Consider the following 18,774-nt stretch of genomic DNA (forward strand, 5'->3'; position numbering starts at 1 on the left):
TGCCTAAAATGAAGCCAGGATTCTCAGCCACATGCAAAGGGGACTGATTGCATACGTCAGGATATAAAACTTCTACTCTAGCAGCAAGAGGCTGTGAGAGGTGGGGAGGAAAAGGCATGCTGAGCGAACGTAGGACCGACTCAGGTCCTTCAGCACGAACACAATATAAGGATTGGGGGTGACGGGGAGAGGACAGAGACAAGACTTTGTGTAGGGTCTGCGCGGCGACACCTCGGGGGCTGTTTTGTGAATTTGTTAGAAACAGACAGACATTCTTTTGGCCTTTTCCTGCCATTGCCACTGAGAGCAGGTGAACAGAAGTGAGCCCTCAGTCACCGCTCAATCATTGCCATCACAGATCTTCAGTAGAATTTTCCAGTAATCTCCCAAAGTATCTTCCAAGATGCCATGGTACAGCGACTTGCCATACAGCCACTTATGCTCTGATCTGATGTCCAGGACATCAGTCTCTTTGTGAGACACCAGGATGTGAATCAGGATCCGGTCCTATGTTCCTGCTCCCCTCATGGCCATGTTGAGCCTTTCAACAAAGAAGGCTGGAGTATTCTTGAGACATTTTGTCTTGGCCAACATTCCCTCTTCTAAGTCCTGGGACATCTCCCAGCAGATGCACTTCTCAGTGTTTCTGCCTGTCCTTCACTGAGACTCATTGAAAACTGAACTAGGTGGGCCCTGCTCTGGGAGCACAGAACTGGGTTGAACTTGGACTCATCTGATCCCAGGTGGTCCTCCCTGGCCGCACACAGCTCCTGGACATCTCACATGTCCACATTTGTGCTTTTATCCTGGTTTCCTTGAGAGAGAGAGATGAGGAGCCGGTGGATGTGTTCCGACATGTCCCTTCGAACGGTCACCTCCAAAGCCCTTTTGAATTCTGTTCTGTAGGCTCTGCTTAGTTCCCAGACTTGCTCATTGCTGCGGGAGGTGAGGAGTTCCGTCAGGCGGGCTTTCTCCGCGCCCGCCTCCTTGAGGGACTCTTTTATCTCATCAACCTCAAAGAGGACGGGGTTCTTCATCGGGGCCAAGATTGTCTAAAGTTTCCTGACAGTTCAGATTTCAGATCTTTGATGAAATCCTTCCCATAAGCTATCTTGAAGGGAAGGAGGATCTGTTGCCACTGCTGTTGGAGTGACTCTCCCGGCAGCCGATGATGGCCTGCGCCTCACTCCTGAAGCCTCTCATAACCTTCCACAGGACCTTGGCGTCTTGCATAGAGTCAATGCCGAGAGCACATGTGATAGTGCCTCAGTTTCCAAACTGGGCTGGGGGCATGGTGAGGATGATGGTCCTGGACCCTGGCTATTCTGGGTATCTTGGCACCGGCTGCTGCTGCTGACCAAGAGGCTGCCCACAGAAAACCCTAGGAGCTGCTGCCCAGGGGGAAGCATGAATGGCCCGACACTGGGGGTCTTGGGTATGGATTTCCTCCAGGGGGTGGGTACACTCTATCTGGAGGAACAGGTTGCTGGGCAAAAGGGGGCACCCCAAACCCCCAGGAGGGACCAGAGGGTCCCAAGGTACAGGATTGGTACATTGGCTCTGAATTTCCCAGACATGTTGGCCCCCATTCCTGAAAGGCAGTCCTGGTTGAACTGACCTTCATAGTTGGCCATGTTGTCCAGCCCGATGTGGGTGCATGTTGGGCTGCGGTAGCCACCAGCTCCCTCAGCACTGCCGCTAGTGGATAGCCACCTGTGGCAAGGGGTGGTGGTGGGGTGAAGCTGAGAACTTGGGACAGTCAAGTAGTCAGGGTGGGGTCATTTTACATGCTCACCCTTGACCCCACGAGGAACAGAACATTTACTTGCAAATCATCACCTAAATTTTTCCAGATCTTTTGCTTCCAAATGTTTAGTGGGTGAAAGATCTTCCTCACTAAAAGCAGAGTGTGTCCCTGAGTGACTAACTCAGCTTTAATTCCTTCACTGATGCATGGAATAGACTGTGAAGATTCAGAAAACCCACACTTCTTAGCAAAGTTTACATTTGACTTTTCTGGAAAGTAAGATGTGCAACAGAATGATAGGTGGAATACTGAAACATTTTATTAGTAGTATATTTTATATTCAATAGAGCATGCACGCTAGGATTTGCTTATGTCTATTTTTTTTTTAAAGATTTTATTTTTTCCTTTTTCTCCCCAAAGCCCCCTGCTACATAGTTGTATATTCTTAGTTGTGGCATGTGGGACGCTGCCTCAGCGTGGTTTGATGAGCAGTGCCATGTCCGCGCCCAGGATTCGAACCAACGAAACACTGGGCTGCCTGCAGTGGAGTGCGCGAACTTAACCACTTGGCCACGGGGCCAGCCCCCGCTTATGTCTATTTTTGAGGAAAAGTTATAATGAAGGAAAGATGGGCAATGACTAATGCCATATTTGATACATACATTAATAAATAATTGGCCCTATACCAATAGGGTAGAGTTAATGGTCTCAGTTCAAGAAAAAGAGTAACTATGAATAAGATGAAACCATTCATTGGTTGAAATGTTTTGCTGTATTATTATAAGTAATCTTTACTGAATATACGTGAAACTAACATTCATAAAAAAAATCCCTGTATTTATAAAGCACAACAACTTATTTTGTTTTCTTTTGTAGCTTCAGATGTTACCTGATATAAAACATTGTTCAGAATTAAGAAAAGCAACAAAGAAAAGCTTTTATTTTCTCATCACTACTTGAATAAACCCTTAGCCTCCACAATTCATGCTTTGGCATAACTTTTATTAATACATCACAGACAATGTAACTCAGTTTTGTTAGATTAATCACGTGTCATATTGATAACTCTTAGTCTGACAAAACCAGAAAAACGAAAACCTTAAAAATCCAATAGTATTTTATAATCAGGTGATAGAAAACATAATACTTATGACAAAGACTTATTAAAATTTTATCTTTTATTTCTAAATGCCTTGGAGGATTTATATGAAGGAAGAGTTATCAAAAGTTATAAAAAACATTTCTTCTTAACTTTGGAAGTTATTGATCACATAATCTTATTTTCTATAATCAAGATTGGAATAGTGAAGGCGAATTTAAAGCATACGTTCCTAAGAGTTCTCTCTGAAAGATGTTAGCATTTTTTGAGGACAGCACAGTTAAGCAGCACATTTTAATTTTTCTTGCTAATGAGATTTTCTTTTAAAATTGAGTTAAGGGAATGCTTCAGAATATATTCAATATTGTTATATCTATCTTTAAATTATGTCTTAAAATTTTGTATAATACATTTTTATTTTGAAGAGTAACATGATTAAAATTGGCATTTTTTCCTGGGAATCTAATGCACAGCATTGTGATAATAGTTAATGATACTGTATGATATACTTGAGAGTCACTAAAAAAGTAGATCTTAAATATTTTCACCACAAAAATGAAATGGTAATTATGTGACCCAATGTTGGTTAGCTAATGCTGACATCACTGTGCAACATATCAAATCAGCACATTGTATACCTCAAACTTACCCAATGTTGTGTGTCAATTATATCTCAATAAAGCTGAAAAAAAGTTTAAATTGGTATTTCCATAAAAATAATTGAGAAAGTCTAAGGCAAAGGCAAGTGACGGACTTTACCATTTTTAAAAATATCCATTTAAGGATTCTTCCAATTTCTGCACATAGGTAAAAATGGCAGAGCACAAAGGCACCAGAAGTTCCTAGTACCATAGACAAAATATGCTCAGATATTTAAAGCAATCTCTACTGTAGTGTATTAATCTAAAGACCTAATTCTGTGATGTGGTATTTTTAGTAAGTAGAATATTGTCCCTGCTCCCTACCATAAGATGTTCACTCCTAATCTTTAAAACTTGTGAATATACTGCTTTAAGGGAGAGACATTGAAGATGGGATTAAACTAATACTTGGGGAGACTATCCTGATTTATTGGGGTAGGCCCAGAGTTAATTCCAAGTGTCCTTATACGAGGAAATCAGGGGGGTGAGAATTAGAGAAAGGGAAGAAGCAGAGGTCAGAGTGATGTGGGGCCATGAGCCAAGGAATGTAGACAGCCTCTAGAAGCTGGATAAGGCAGGGAAATGGATTCTTCGCTAGAGGTCCAGAAAGAACATAACCCTGTCAATACCTTGATTTTAAAGGTTCTAAATTCCAGAACTATAAAAGAACAGGTGTGTTATATTTAAGCCACTAATTTTGTGATAATTTATTAAAGCAGTAATACAAAACAGAATGTTTAAGAGCAAGAAGGTAGCATAAACATTAGAGGCATATATAAAGGATTGGAAACAACTATCATTTCTTATTCTAAAGGTGAAATCAAGAAATTTTATTAGCTATGTTGGGAATCAGGATTTTTCACATTTATTTTCTGTTTCAAGCAATGTTTATTTTTGCTCCTAGTTAGTCTTTGAAGAGCACTGGCAATGTGGCTTTCCAGTTTTTCCTATCAACAGATAATGTCTACTTCCCTATTCACTGAACACTGTTTTGGCTAATAGAAATGTAATAGAACTCTGTTTTCACCATGAAAATATGCTCAGGTCAGCCTAATAGAGCCATGGAGCAGAGAAGAGGAATTGCAGCGGAGACCAACTTAGACCTGTTATCTCCCAGCCAACCCAGCAACGGACTGTAGACGCATGAGGATTCTCAGCTGAGATCAGTCAAGACCAGAGGAATGGATCCAGCTAATTCGAGATTAAATTGCCAACCCAGAGAATCCTGAGCAAAATAATTGTTGTTTTAACCCACAAATAATCAGTGCAGTTTGTTACACAGAAGTAACCAACTGATACACGTTTTGCCATGAAAACCATGAGATTTAAACATTCAAGATTTTAAGATGACTGAGAAAAGAGTGCAGCTTCCAAGGATGGCATATTCCTAACGCATACCATAAATGAGGCCCTCAGTGCTAGTGAATGTAAAACATACTTCTTGTAAGAAGTTATCTTCAGTATGATAAGCCTCTGATGTGTCTGGGATGTTTGTTACAGCACAACCTATCCCACCTTCACTTTTAAAGCTGTAGACAATACTTACAGATTCAATTTAAATTTACTATGATATGGGTGGCCAACATTTACTGAAATCTTACTGTTTGTCAGGCACTATTCTAAGGGCTTCCTCCACATATTTAAATGCTTTTAGTGCTCTCAAAATCCATATGGGGAGCTGGCCTGGTAGTGCAGTGGTTAAGTTTGCATGTTCCACTTTGGCAGCCAGGGGTTCACCAGTTAGGATCCTGGCTGCGGACCTATGTACTGCTTGTCAGGCCATGCTGTGGTAGGCATGTCACATATAAAGTAAAGGAAGATAGGAAGTTGGGCATGGATGTTAGCTCAGGGCCAGTCTTCCTCAGCAAAAAGAGAAGGATTGGCAACAGATGTTAGCTCAGGGCTAATCTTCCTCAAAAAATAAAATTCATATGGGTTTATGTACTATGATTATTTTTGCTTTAATAACACAAAGACTGAAGTACAAAAGACTAAACCGCCTAAGATGACATGGTTTCTAATTGATAGGGACAAAAATTCATGGGCAAAAAAATATTTCTGCTCAATTTACCACAACATTTGTCTCAAAAAGAATATAAAATGAACAAACAAAACCTAGCTTGGTTCTAACCTGTTTGCTTCCAGTCAGTTCCATGCACAATCACCACACTCAAAATTCTGTATTAGATTTCATTTGCAAGTTTAATTCACTTATCTTTCTAACCCGTATTTCTTTTTCTTAACTCCTGGCAATTACTTGGAGCCTATTGGACTTTAGTGAGAGACTATACTTGTCGTGGATTGAATCTTGCCTTCAGAAGAGATATGTTCCATTCTTAGTCCTTGGGATGTCATTTTATTTGGAAATACAGTCATTGCAGAGGTAATTAAGATGTAAGTTAAGAAGAGATCTTAAGGGGCCGGCCCAGTGACACAGCAGTTAAGCGTGCATGTTCCACTTCGGTGGCCCGGGGTTCGCCAGTTCGGATCTTGGGTGCAGACATGGCACCGCTTGGCAAGACATGCTGTGGTAGGCGTCCCACGTATAAAGTAGAGGAAGATGGGCATTGATGTTAGCTCAGGGCCAGTCTTCCCTAGCAAAAAGAGGAGGATTGGCAGCAGTTAGCTCAGCGATAATCTTCCTCAAAAAAAAAAGAAGAGATCTTAAGATTTAAGATTGGCCCTAAACGCCATCACTAGTGTCCTTGCAAGAAGAGACAAAGATAATGCAGAGACACACAAGGATAACGACATGTAAAAACGGAGACACCAGTTGGAGAGATGCATTTACTTGCTAAGGATTGTCATCAAACACCAAAACTGGGAGAGAGGCCTGGAGCATGTTATCCCTCACAGCTTCCAGAAGGAACTAATCTTGTCAACACCTTGTTGATTTCAGACTTCTGGCCTCTAGAACTGTGCAAGAATAAGTTGTTGTTGTAAGCCACTCTTTATTACGGGGGCCATAGGAAACTGATACAATATCCTTGACCTAAACTTGCCATGAGTATTTTTGTTCATCAAGCAATTTTACTTGGCACCAGCCCTTGCACTAATCCTTGCAATTCAGGCATATATTAGACTGGAAGATTTTTCATTCAAAGCTCACTTAAACCTCACCTCTGACCTTTTGGAGACTAAAAGCGGTCATTTATTCTAATCTTGCAAGTCTCTGAATGTTTAACCTGTTGTTATCCCCTTTCATTTCTGCTTGCAGATGGGCCGCCTTTAATTTTTTCCCTGAGCTCATCTTTATCTTGTAATATTTTGTCAGATGCAGCCAATAGTAACTAACATTTTTTCCACCTAAACTTCTATTTTCCAATATTTATCCCTAAAGTTGTAGTTTCAGTAAGTAGATATAATTCTTGCAAATTTATCAGACAACAAAATTAGTAAATATTTTTCACAGCATTACACTGAAACATTTCTCCAGTCTCAATGATAATTTTTTTTTGCTGCTTGCCCACAAGGTGGAAGGAGTGAGCCTGTTCTCTGGGGTCTCTCTTATAAGGACACTAATCTCATTCGTGAGAGCTCAACCCTTGTGTCCTAACCACTTCCCAAACACCCCACCTCCTAAAACCATCTCACTGCGAGTTAGGATTTCAACATATGAATTCTAGAGGGACACAAACATTCAGTCCACAACAGTCCTGTAACTGAAAAAGTGCTGGGGAGTGTGGACATCCATATGCCCAGGTTGAAATGGGAACATAATATTAGCGAATACCAGTAACATCTACCAAAATACCTCTATGTAAGGATACATCTAATCTGTATTTCTGATTCACAGGTGAACCTTTATGAAATGTAAAGGAAAAGCAAAAAATAAAGATTTCAGGTATCTAAAAATAGGAACAAAAATTCTGGTTATTTTGTGAATTAATCAGGTTTATTGATAGTTTTTCTAAATATTTGCTAATATAGATCATATCTTGGAATTCTGCAATAAGTATATTACTTTACTTATGAACACTATGCAAATAAGAAATATATAAAATGGAGAATTAGTGTCTTATCTAAAGTATACAGATGTGTGCAATTATTTCACCAAACAAAAGTACATTACCATACACTAAATATATACGTTTGTTTATTATATATAATAAGATATAATGTAGAATGTATATATTTCTATACAGTATAAGATAGTCCTCATTCCAGTTCTGTGTGTGTGTGTGTGTATGTGTATCTCTCTCTCTCTGTTCTCCTGAATTTCTTGGAATAAATATAATTTTACAGTAGAATCTAGAAGAAAGATGAATCAAATACAATGGCATATACTCCCAGATGTCTTGTGCCAAGGGCTGTTGGATCTGACTGCAGCACATAAGGACCACAGCTAGGGGCTCCATGCATCATTTGTGCTGGATTATATTTACAAAGACCAGACTGAACAATCATATTGATTAGAATTTTACTACTTTCTCAACATCTGCTCAAAGGCATTTGCATAGCTACCACATGTGATAACTAGCAGATAATACTTCAAACACTTCAGATATTTTAAAGTAGATTTCGTACAATGTCCCCTAATGGAATGACCAGTCCTTCTTCAACATCCTTTCACTCCTGAGGGAAATTCTACCTCTTCTATTATCCCAAGAAATCTTCTAATTGGCTAGAATGGAAAAATATTGTAAACTTAGTTGAAACTAAGAGAAAAGAAGTTTGATAATAGAAACCAAAAGTATAAATGAAAAAAAACCTTACGCATTAGATATTCTAATGAGACAGCAAAAAAAGACTTTTTGTCCTTTGAATTTTAATGACTAAGAGAAGTATTCTAGGCAGTTATTAAATTAAATGTAATTATTTATACAGATTAGAAGCATATTGTTTAAAATATTAAGAGAGGAAAATTTGATTGGCATCAATTGAATTTGATGTTGCTATTGACACAACAATGAAATGATATATCACATTTTGTGAAAATATGACCTAAAACTTTTCCATTTTAATGACCTGATCCCTTTACTTGTGGATATTTGGGTGAGAAAAAAAGCCCTTTTTTATGATTATTTTCTTTCTTTAGTGATTTTTTACCATTTTGAAGTGTTTCATTATACTGCAGAAATATTCTTAAATCTCCAAGGCCTGGAATGTATTTGCGCAGGGCGTTATGTAAAATACTCACACCCTACATACGTTCAACACTCGAACGTGAGTGAATAATCTGTCTTAACAAAAGATAGAATAGAAGACTCTTCATTATGATGATTCATTCAAATTAGTTCTTAAATTTTCAAAGATTTCAATATTTTGTTTACTTATATAAGCTTTCTCAGAGCATATATACTTTCATTAAATCAAAACAGATCAGGAGCAATGGAAACAGTTCATGTTTCAACATAAGAAACTGTCTGTGATATAAGCCCTTGTTAGCAACCATTTGTTCCTCTATTTTAAACAGGTTATCTCAGTGGTATATAACAATAGAAAATAATAGAAATGTAGTTGGTTTTTCTATTGCTTTGATGTTTAAAAATATTAAAAGTATGTTAATAGTTAATATCTCTATGAAAGTCAATGTTTTGATGGAGTACCTTCTCATACAAAGGACAATCATATATGAACATTTAAAAAATTTGGTTCTCTGTGTAATATTACAATTTTATACATTGTGTATTCTGTATAAAATAGTAAATTCTGTATAAAAATTATTAAAAAAGAACCTACATTCTGCACATATTTTCCATGTCTCTCCAATGAAAGTGTGTGCTTATGAATGCCTATAAATGATAGTGTATTTTTAAAGTTTTTAATTTAATTTAATTATTTTTCTGTTTGGTTTATTTTTTCTAAAGGGGTCATCTTTTCTAGATTACGTTCTTTATATAGCGAGCACAGTTCAATATGCCCAAGTGTCCTGACATAAATTCTGTCTGGGAATTTGAAATCTAAAATTGACAGTAATATTTTTATATCTACTCACCACTGTAGGTTTCCCTTGTACTTTTTTCTTTCTTTCTTTCTGTTTTGGTAAAATAAACACAGTGTAAAACTAATCATCTTAACCCTTTTTTTTTTTCTGCTTTATCTCCCCAACGCCCCCTGTACGTAGTTGTATATCTTAGTTTCAGGTCCTTCTAGTTGTGGGATGTGGGAAGCCACCTCAAGGTGGCCTGACGAGCGGTGCCATGTCCGCACCCAGGATCCGAACCCTGGGCCTCTGCAGCGGAGTGCACGAACTTAACCACTTGGCCACAGAGCCGGCCCCTATTGTAACCCTTTTTAATTGAATAGTTCAGTAGCGTTAAATATTCACATTCTTTGAAACCTATCTCTAGAACTTTTTCTTCTTACAATACTGAAACGTTATACTCATTAAACAACTTCCCATTTTTCTTCCCTTCAGCCCTTGACAACCGTCATTCTACTTTCCATCTCTGTAAACTTGAATACTCTCGGTATTTCATATAAGTGAAACCATACAATGTTTGTCTTTTTTTGATTGTCTTATTTCACTTAGCATAATTTCCTCAGAATTTATTCATGTTGTAGCATGTGTCAGAATGACCTTCCTTTTTAAGGTTGAATAATATTCTGTTATATGTATATACCACATTTTTTATTCATTTATCCATTGAGAGACATTTGGGTTGCCTTCACATTTTGGTTGTTGTGAATAGTGCTGCTATGAATGTGGAAGTGCAAATATCTCTTTGAGATTCTGCTTTCAATTGTTTTGGATAAATTCCCAGAAGTAGCATTGCTGGATTGTATAGTACTCCTACTTTTAATTTTTTGAGGCACTGTCATACTGTTTTGCATAGTGGCTGCACTGTTTTACATTCCCACCAACAGTGGACAAGGGTTCTAATTTCTTCACATCCTTACCAACATTCATTATGTTTTTTTATAGTAGCCATCCTAATGGTGTGAGATCATATCTCATTTGGTTTTGATTTGCATTTCCCTAATGATTAGTGATGGTGACCATCTTTTCATCTGCTTGTTGGCCTCCATACATTTTTTGCATTTGAAAATGTCTTTTTCCTGCTTTTGATGTCAGAGACACATTTGAAATTTATTTTCTTATATGTATGTGTGCTGGCTCAGTTCTGATAGTGATGTTCTCTGCTAGAAACACCTAAGGCACTCACTCAGGCAGCATTTACTTGTAGTGAGCCCGACAGACATTCTCTACCACCACCAGGGCCAATGTTGTGGCTGGACTAGCCCTTGCAGTTGTTATTATGACTGCAGGATGCACCTCAGCAAAACCATCAGGTAACTGAAGAATAAGATTTATTACTCACAGGTTCTGGAGGGCATGCAGCATTCCTGAGGGTCACACAGTGAGGTCAAAGGGGAGAGAGAGAGAAGGAGGGAGCAAGGACATGGAGCTCCGCCTTTCCTGAGGTTGAGAGTAGGGTATCCAGGGTTTCACAGATTCAATCTTTCCTGGCAAATTTAAAGCATAAGAACTGGAATTAGGGAGCAGGATGGAAAAGCAGGGTCCCTCAAGCGATCAGTTATCCAGAACACCCAAGGTTGTCTAAAAAGGGAACTTCATGGATCGGGGAGGCCTGGCTCCTGATCGAGTTTTTTGCTGGTAGCTGTGCCATATAGCTGGCAATATGTTTATTCGAGATGGATGTCTTTGAAATGAATGCCTCTGCAATCAAAAGCTTAATGTCAGGCAATTACCTTACAATCAAAAAGCTTAATGTTAGGCACTACAATATGGAGTAAATTAATTTTAATATTATAAATACACTACAGTATGGAATTGCAGAACAGTTTTGAATGTCCAATGTACTTATTTCCTATTTCCAACGTTTGTCTATAGATGATCTTGAGTTTTCTTTATATACAAAGTACCTCATCTGCATGTAATATTTTATTTTCTGCATGAAGTTATATGCCCATTTTATATGAATTTTTAAATCTTGAAGGATAAGCATAATTTTTACATTTCACCTCAATAGAATTGTGTAGCCGTGGTTTTAGACTCGTATATTTATATGTCTAAAACACAGAGAAAAAATAAACATAGGTAAAATTTATAAAACCGTACATCTCAATCTGAAAAACATTACTTATTTGTGTTGTGGGTGTTTATGTTTTTATGTATGTTTCTGTGTATGCATGTAAAAGTATGTATTGAAATAATCAAAAATATGATTTCCTTCACAATGGTAGGCTTTAGTTCCAATATACAAGACAAATAATTTTAATTTCTTTTTAAATTTTAACTGCTGAATATGATTAAGGAGCAAATAAAATGGGAAAACATTACCTACTGGGGATCAGAAGTTTCTTATTTGAGTTAGAGTCGCTAATATATTCCCATGAGTACAATTAAATGTAAAAGAAGTCAGTGATGTATATATGAGTAGCCAGAGAGTGGTTGATGGGTGAAGACCCGTTTAGTAAAATAATGAGAAAACTCATCCTTTTAGAAATGCCACAGAAACCAGCCTGCATAATTCCCCACCTATCTCAAACAGTTTTAGCAGATAGAGTGGGACAAAATATGTCTAGAAATGCCCTTTTGTATTTCTAGCTGAAAATTACTGAAAAAATAAATCTGTAACTCTCACATATTAAGTTTGATAAACTAATAGTCTACATAGTCTAAATAGAAATAGTATATACAATTCATATTCAATGTAATTTTAAAATTTGATAGTCTACATAGTCTAAATAGAAATAGTATATACAATTCATATTCAATGTAATTTTAAAATTTGAGTTTGTTTGTGGTTTATTACATGAAAAATGTTGGTATGGTAATGGTACAAATTATCATCAAATGATCTTGACTGTCAATTTATTTCAATGTCTTTCTACGAAAAAGATAGTTATAAACACATTGAACCATTGTTATAAAATAATTGTCTATATCATGACAATTGTGAAATATCATGAAGGTTAAGGACTAAATAATAGCTCCATTAAATGTATTAAGATGTAATATCTGTAAGTCTCACTCTTGCTCTATCTACCTGGTTGGTATTTTCTTAGTTCTTTCAAATAAGACTTTAATCGTAAATCAACTAAAATTCAATTAAATAATCAGATTACATACAACTGTTTTTTCTAACATTGTAATATATTAAATTAATGTATTTGTAGTTAAATATTAAATGTATTTTATGTATCAATTAATATGTGACAAGCTAGGAGTCAAGAAAAAATTAAACCTGTACCTAAAAAATATGTGTAAATGAAGGCAGATTTTTCTCAACTCTAGAGAAAATCATCGAAGGATTCCTCAGGAATAATAATTGTGTTTACATTATTAATCTTATTCAAATAATACAAGCATGAATATACCATCTATAAGAGGGTAGCATTTAATAGTTTTCAAGAATGGATCTCTGTAAAGTGGAGCTGTATTTATATATTAGCTTGTTAAGAATGCATGGAATAACTGTAAATTTGGATGATATATTCATATTTTGCTCTTTTGAACATGGCTTACAGTTCCAGTTGTAACTGGAACTTCTCCAGCTTCTAACTATAGCTTAATTTATTAAATCCTTCCTCCTGAAAGTTTTATTTGACAGTTTTCTCTGCTTCACCAGTAGCATATGGCATTTCAACTTCTTCTCTCTCGCTCCTTCTCAAATATTTTGCAGTCCAACTTATGACCTTACTCTCCTTCAAAACATCTCTTGACAAAGTCACCCATGGCATTCATAATGCAAAATCCAAGGGTCAATTCTAAGTCCATGTCTTACTCAACCTGTTGCCAGTACTTGACATAGTTGATTGTTTCATCCTTACTTAAAAGCTGCCTTTCCCTTAATTTTCAGGACACTAGTTCCTTTTTTGATTTGTAGCTCATTTCACTGGTTGATACTTCTCAGAATTCTTTTCTGGATCCTGTTAAAATCCTTGCAGGACACTTGATCCTGTCCAAACCAGCCACACAACATTTGGTCCATAAGACATTTGGTCCATGCCAAAAGGTCCTTAACATTTGGTCCCATCCGAAACACCCATTACACATTGGATCCACCCCAAAAGATTCTTGATATCTAGTCATATTTGGTCCTGTCAAAATGTCCATGGAGACATTGAGTCCATGGCAAAAAGTCCTTGAAATCTGGTCCTTTCCAAAACCATTTGGCATGGATCAAATATGCTCATGGACTATTTGGACAACACCAAATTTCAAGGACATTTTGGTGTGGACCAAATGTCTGATGGATGTTTTAGACAGGAACAAATACCAAGAACATTTTGGTATGAACCAAATATCTGATGGATGTTTTGAACAGGACCAAATGTCCACTAATAATTATTCACTTTCTCAACTTTTAAATTTTGTTGATTCCCTCGGCACAGTCCTAGCTCCTCTTCTATTCTCTACTAAAATTCTTTCAGAGACCTTTTCCAATAGCACTTATTTGCTGATGACTGATAAGTTTATAACTTCAGCCAGAATCTTTGGCAGGAAACCCAGACGCAATTACCACTTCCACATTCAATTTTCATATGAATGTTTAATAACATCAAATACAATATATCCATAGGTAAATATTTTGATGTTCCCAACTCCATGCCACCCCATGAACAAATCTGACCACTGTTCACCACATCCACAGCAACCATTCTGGTCAAAGCCACCACCATGTCTTTCCTAGAATATTGATGTCACCTTTAACTAATCTTCCTGTTTCCGCTTTTGCTCTGCCCCAAGAGTCTAATTTCTATACATACCCAGGGGATCATTTTTAAATATATCAGATTTGGGCGCCTCTCAGTTCAGAATATTCAATGTCTTCTCTCATATTTAGAATGAAGTCCAAAATTATTATTATTCCTACAAAGCCATGTGTAATCTTGAGTATTTCCTCCCTGTCATCAGCTCTTACAACTACCTCTCTTTCTCATTGTGCATCATCTACAGTGACATTTTCTTGCTTTCCAGCCTCAAACAACTTTTTCAGTAATACTCTTTCACTGACTAGAAAGGATCAGTGTTCAATACACCAGATTGATGTGGGGAAATATTTTAAATCCATACTAATCTGTGTGGCAGAGAAAGGAGAGTCGTGACAGAGATGTCTTCACCCCTAGAATACTTTCAATTTTTCTAGTTTAATAAAAAATAAATGAAAATAGAAACAAACAAAAATTTTCATAGGAGAATTTGTTTAAAGTTAATACTTCTTATATACTCACAATCATATACACATGTACACACACATACACTCACAAGCACATATACAATTAAGAAAGCATTCATCAATTCCTATTTTTCAAAATTATTGTATTATATGTACATATATTTAATTTTATCAAATGGGGTCTTCCAGCAGTGGTGGATATCTTTTGCAGTCTCTTCCGGATTTTTTTCACTGTGTTCTGTGCCCTGCATAAGGCTGTCCTGTATGAACTATGACAAAGAGCAACCTTGGTCATAGTGTGGCAATGAGACCTGGATGTATATTCCTCTACCAAAGGAGAGATTGTTTCCTCCTCACAGTTCTCTGTGTCTTGAGTTCAAAGCAATTGTTCTAGGCAATTGTGCCATATTCTTACTCCTCAGGCTTAATAGTAGATGTGGTTGATAGCTGCTAATATCCCCGTTATTAGACAAGGTGTTGTATTCTCTTGTGGGATCTCTACAACCAACTCATGTCTTTGTTAATAATCCCTTCATTAAATTTTCCTCAACTTACCCAATTTGAGTGTTTCATTTGTTTTCAGCTGGAACCTTGACCAAAATACAGCTGTTAAAAAGGTCGAATACATTGATTATGGATATTTGCTAATATTTTACTTTGGAATGTTGCACATTTTCATAAGTAACATTTATCATAGCATCCACTTTAGATCTACAGGGCAGGTACCCATTCTACTGCTTTTAAGAACTTCTCATTTGGGCAGTTTAGAAAGCTGGTCTATTTATTAGACTTAGAGGCTATTCTTTAAACTTACGTTTGCGAATATTTAATTTTGATCAGATAGAGGAGAGTTAAAAGAGAAGTAGAGGAGAGATAAAGTCTTTGTGTTTGTATTTTCCTCAGCTTATTATTGATATGATTAAGAACAAGTCTAGAAGCACGAAAAAAGCCACCTGCCAATCCACATGAGATTATTAGCATGACAGTCAACAGCTGTTAAATATGCCTGCCAGAATATACCCTAATCATGAGTTCTTCTACTTTGCGTTCAAAGGTAGAACTCAAAGGGCCTGTGCAGTTGATGCAGTTTGATATTTTCTTGAATAATCATTACAGATCTCCTGTTATTCAAATGATGATGCCTCTGGGTTGAGGAATATATGAGGTTAAATCTAAAACTTGTGTTCCCTTAAATTCTAAACTTTACTGAATTATATAGATACTTTTTTATCAAGATGATGATATAAGATTTCTCCTTCAATCAATCATGTGGTAAATGATATTAGTATACTTTCTAATAATGAACCAACCTATACCCACAGTATACTCAACTTGATTGTTTTACAACTTCTTTGAAAATCTATCTTTAGATTGTCTTTAATAATATTTTGTTTAGGATTTTTGAAAATATATTTAAAAGTGAGATTAGCCTGTAATTTTTCGCCTTATCTACAGTCCTTCAGTACTTTTGGCACTTTCGGCATTAATGTTATAAAAGCCTCATAAATAATTTTCAAAGCAAGGCTTCATTTTATATTCTCTGAAAACATTTAATGAGATTTGAATTATCTTTTCCTCAAATACTTTAAAGAAAATACCTATAAAATCATCAGACCAGCTTTTGTTTGCTTGTTTTTTTCTTTATTTTTCATGGGAGGAAGCTTTCAATTGATTCAATGCCAATAATTAAGTATGTAATAATAGATATTCCTTCCTCCGTCAGTTTTAATATTATGTTTTTAGATATTTGTACACTTCCAAATTCACTGTCATACATGTATTTGTGATTTCATTTTAATATCTATCACATCTGTAATTATATATCCCTTTTCATTTTTAAAATCATTAGTATATTTCCATAATACTTTTTAATTGATAACTAATGACAAGTTCTGAGAGATGATCATGTGAGTGTCTGGGAAGGATGCAGTAAAAAAATCATAGGTTTTTGCAAGGTTAGAATAATGGGATGTTGGGGCAATTGAACCAGGTACCGTGGTGAAACACAACGTGCTAAACGTTTCAATGAGTACGAGTAGCCGTAAAAGTGAGGTCACACAAGACAGAAGGGAAGAAGCATGGTGGGTGGTATAATTTGACTTCAGGCACTTCAAACAAAAGTGATATTGTTTCAAAATAACAGCAAGGAGTAATGTAGACACATTTCCTACTTTCAAGCTCTAAGGTTGAAATGTCTGACCTGAGCATTTACACATAGGTAGTAAATAAACACAAGTTGGTATTTTAATAAAATTAAATATATATATAATTTATTTAACCATCAGAAAGCATCAAGCTGTCAGGAAATTGATTATATAGTATCATCTTTTGAAATTTTAAGTGCTAAGTATATTTTTGCAAGGGTTATTACTTAGTCTGCTACTATTAAACATTTTTAAAATTAATGATTGGGGTGATGAACCAGAGTGTCTTTATTAAATTTGCTGATGACATCAATTTGGTAGGACAATTAGCACATTTAAAAACTGGATTGAAATTCAAAATGACCTTGATGAGTTGGAGAGGAGCCTGGATATAAACAAGATGAAGCTGATTAAGTTCATGTGCCGTAATTCATTTAGCCTGTTTCACACTTACAGTGGCCAAACCATTATACAACTCTGATCAGAACTTTTAATCAAAATAGTTGGAATGATCTATCTTCATTGCGGTACAGTCATAGCAAATGTGAAGTCAAGATTTTTGCGCATCCAACTGGCATAAAAACCATTTATAGTTTAGTCAAAATGATATTGCTGCCAGGGTTCTTCAAAGCATGAACACCAAAGTTTAGATGAAAATATACATACCAAAAATCACTTAGGACAGGTCAGTGTTTCTAAACTGAGAAAGAAAGACCAACAAAAATCACTGGAGAAATCAAAACCACCATGTAAGCTGACAATGGTGTTAAAAAAAAAAAAGTGGGAAATACAAGACTAAATTTGGATAAAAGTTTTTTTATATATTTGTTACTTAATGTTTTGGAGAAGTCTTCTATAACTGAATTATGTGTCAAGTCTTGGAAAAATAAATTATCTGTGAATAAAGTGTTTTTTTTTTAATTTTTAAGTAATATTTTTGGAATTATAATGGCGTATAACATCATGTAATTTCAGGTGTACATAATTGTTTATCAATTCCTGAATACACTTCATCGTGCTCACCCTCAGTAGCCTAATGTTTATCCATCACCATTCATATGTGCCCCTTTGTCCCTTTTGCCCACCCCCCAATTCACTTCCCCTCTGGTAACCACTAATCTGTTCTTTTTATCCGTGTATTTGTTATCTTCCACATACAAGTGAAATCAGGCAGTATTTGTCTTTCTCTTTTTGGCTTATTTACATATGGATAAAGCAGCTTAAGAAATAGGTATAAAGATTTAAGAAAATAATTATAGAGTTCAGAATTAACATTAGAATTAACATTAAAATTAACATTTTTTCTTTGAGAAGAGTTTTAAAATTTGATGATCGAAGTCTATAATGAGAATCTCATGCAAATTTTAAATTATCAGGGCATAAAGTTTTCACACACATCCAGAAATTTTGTTAATATTCTAAAACTCATCCATAATATGCTTTCTCTGGTCAATGGATCCAAGGTTAAGAAACAAGAATTGTCTTCTCAATTTGTATGGCCTCAGAACATTTCTATTTTTTCTTCTAATTAATTTACTTTGTTAATTAGAGCAGTTTTAGGTTTACAGAATAATTGAACCAAAGTACAGAGTTCTCGTATACTCCTCCCACCAAACACAGTTTCTTCTATTATTAGCATATTAGCATTCTTTGAGAAGAAACCACAGTTTCTTGCACTATTAGCATAGCACATTTGTTATAATTGATAAGCCAACAGTGATACATTATTATTAACTAGAGTCTATAGTTTACATTAAGGTTAACTCTTCGAGTCGGACAGTTTTATGAGTTTTGATAAATGTGTAATGTCATGTATGCACCATCACAGTACCATACAGAATAATTTTCCTGCCCTAAAAATCCTCTGTACTCAATCTATTCATCTTTCCTTCCCTCCCCCCAATCCCTGGCAACAGCTGATTCTTTTACTGTTTTGACTATTTTGCCTTTTCCAGAATGTCACGAAGTTGGAATCACGCAGTATGTAGTCTTTTCAGACTGCCTTCATTCACTTAGCAATATTCATTTAAGGTTCCTCCATCTCTTTTCGTGG

The 18,774-nt window shown here is 36.1% G+C and overlaps 1 pseudogene; it reads right to left on the reverse strand.

Moving 5' to 3' along the window:
• Positions 1–339: 339 nt before the first annotated feature.
• The window catches only part of LOC100069125 (annexin A11 pseudogene), a 30,837-nt pseudogene continuing 12,402 nt past the window's right edge, over positions 340–18,774 (reverse strand).

This window comes from Equus caballus, chromosome 21 (genome assembly GCF_041296265.1).
Source record: "Equus caballus isolate H_3958 breed thoroughbred chromosome 21, TB-T2T, whole genome shotgun sequence".
NCBI classification, from domain to species: Eukaryota; Metazoa; Chordata; class Mammalia; order Perissodactyla; family Equidae; genus Equus; species Equus caballus.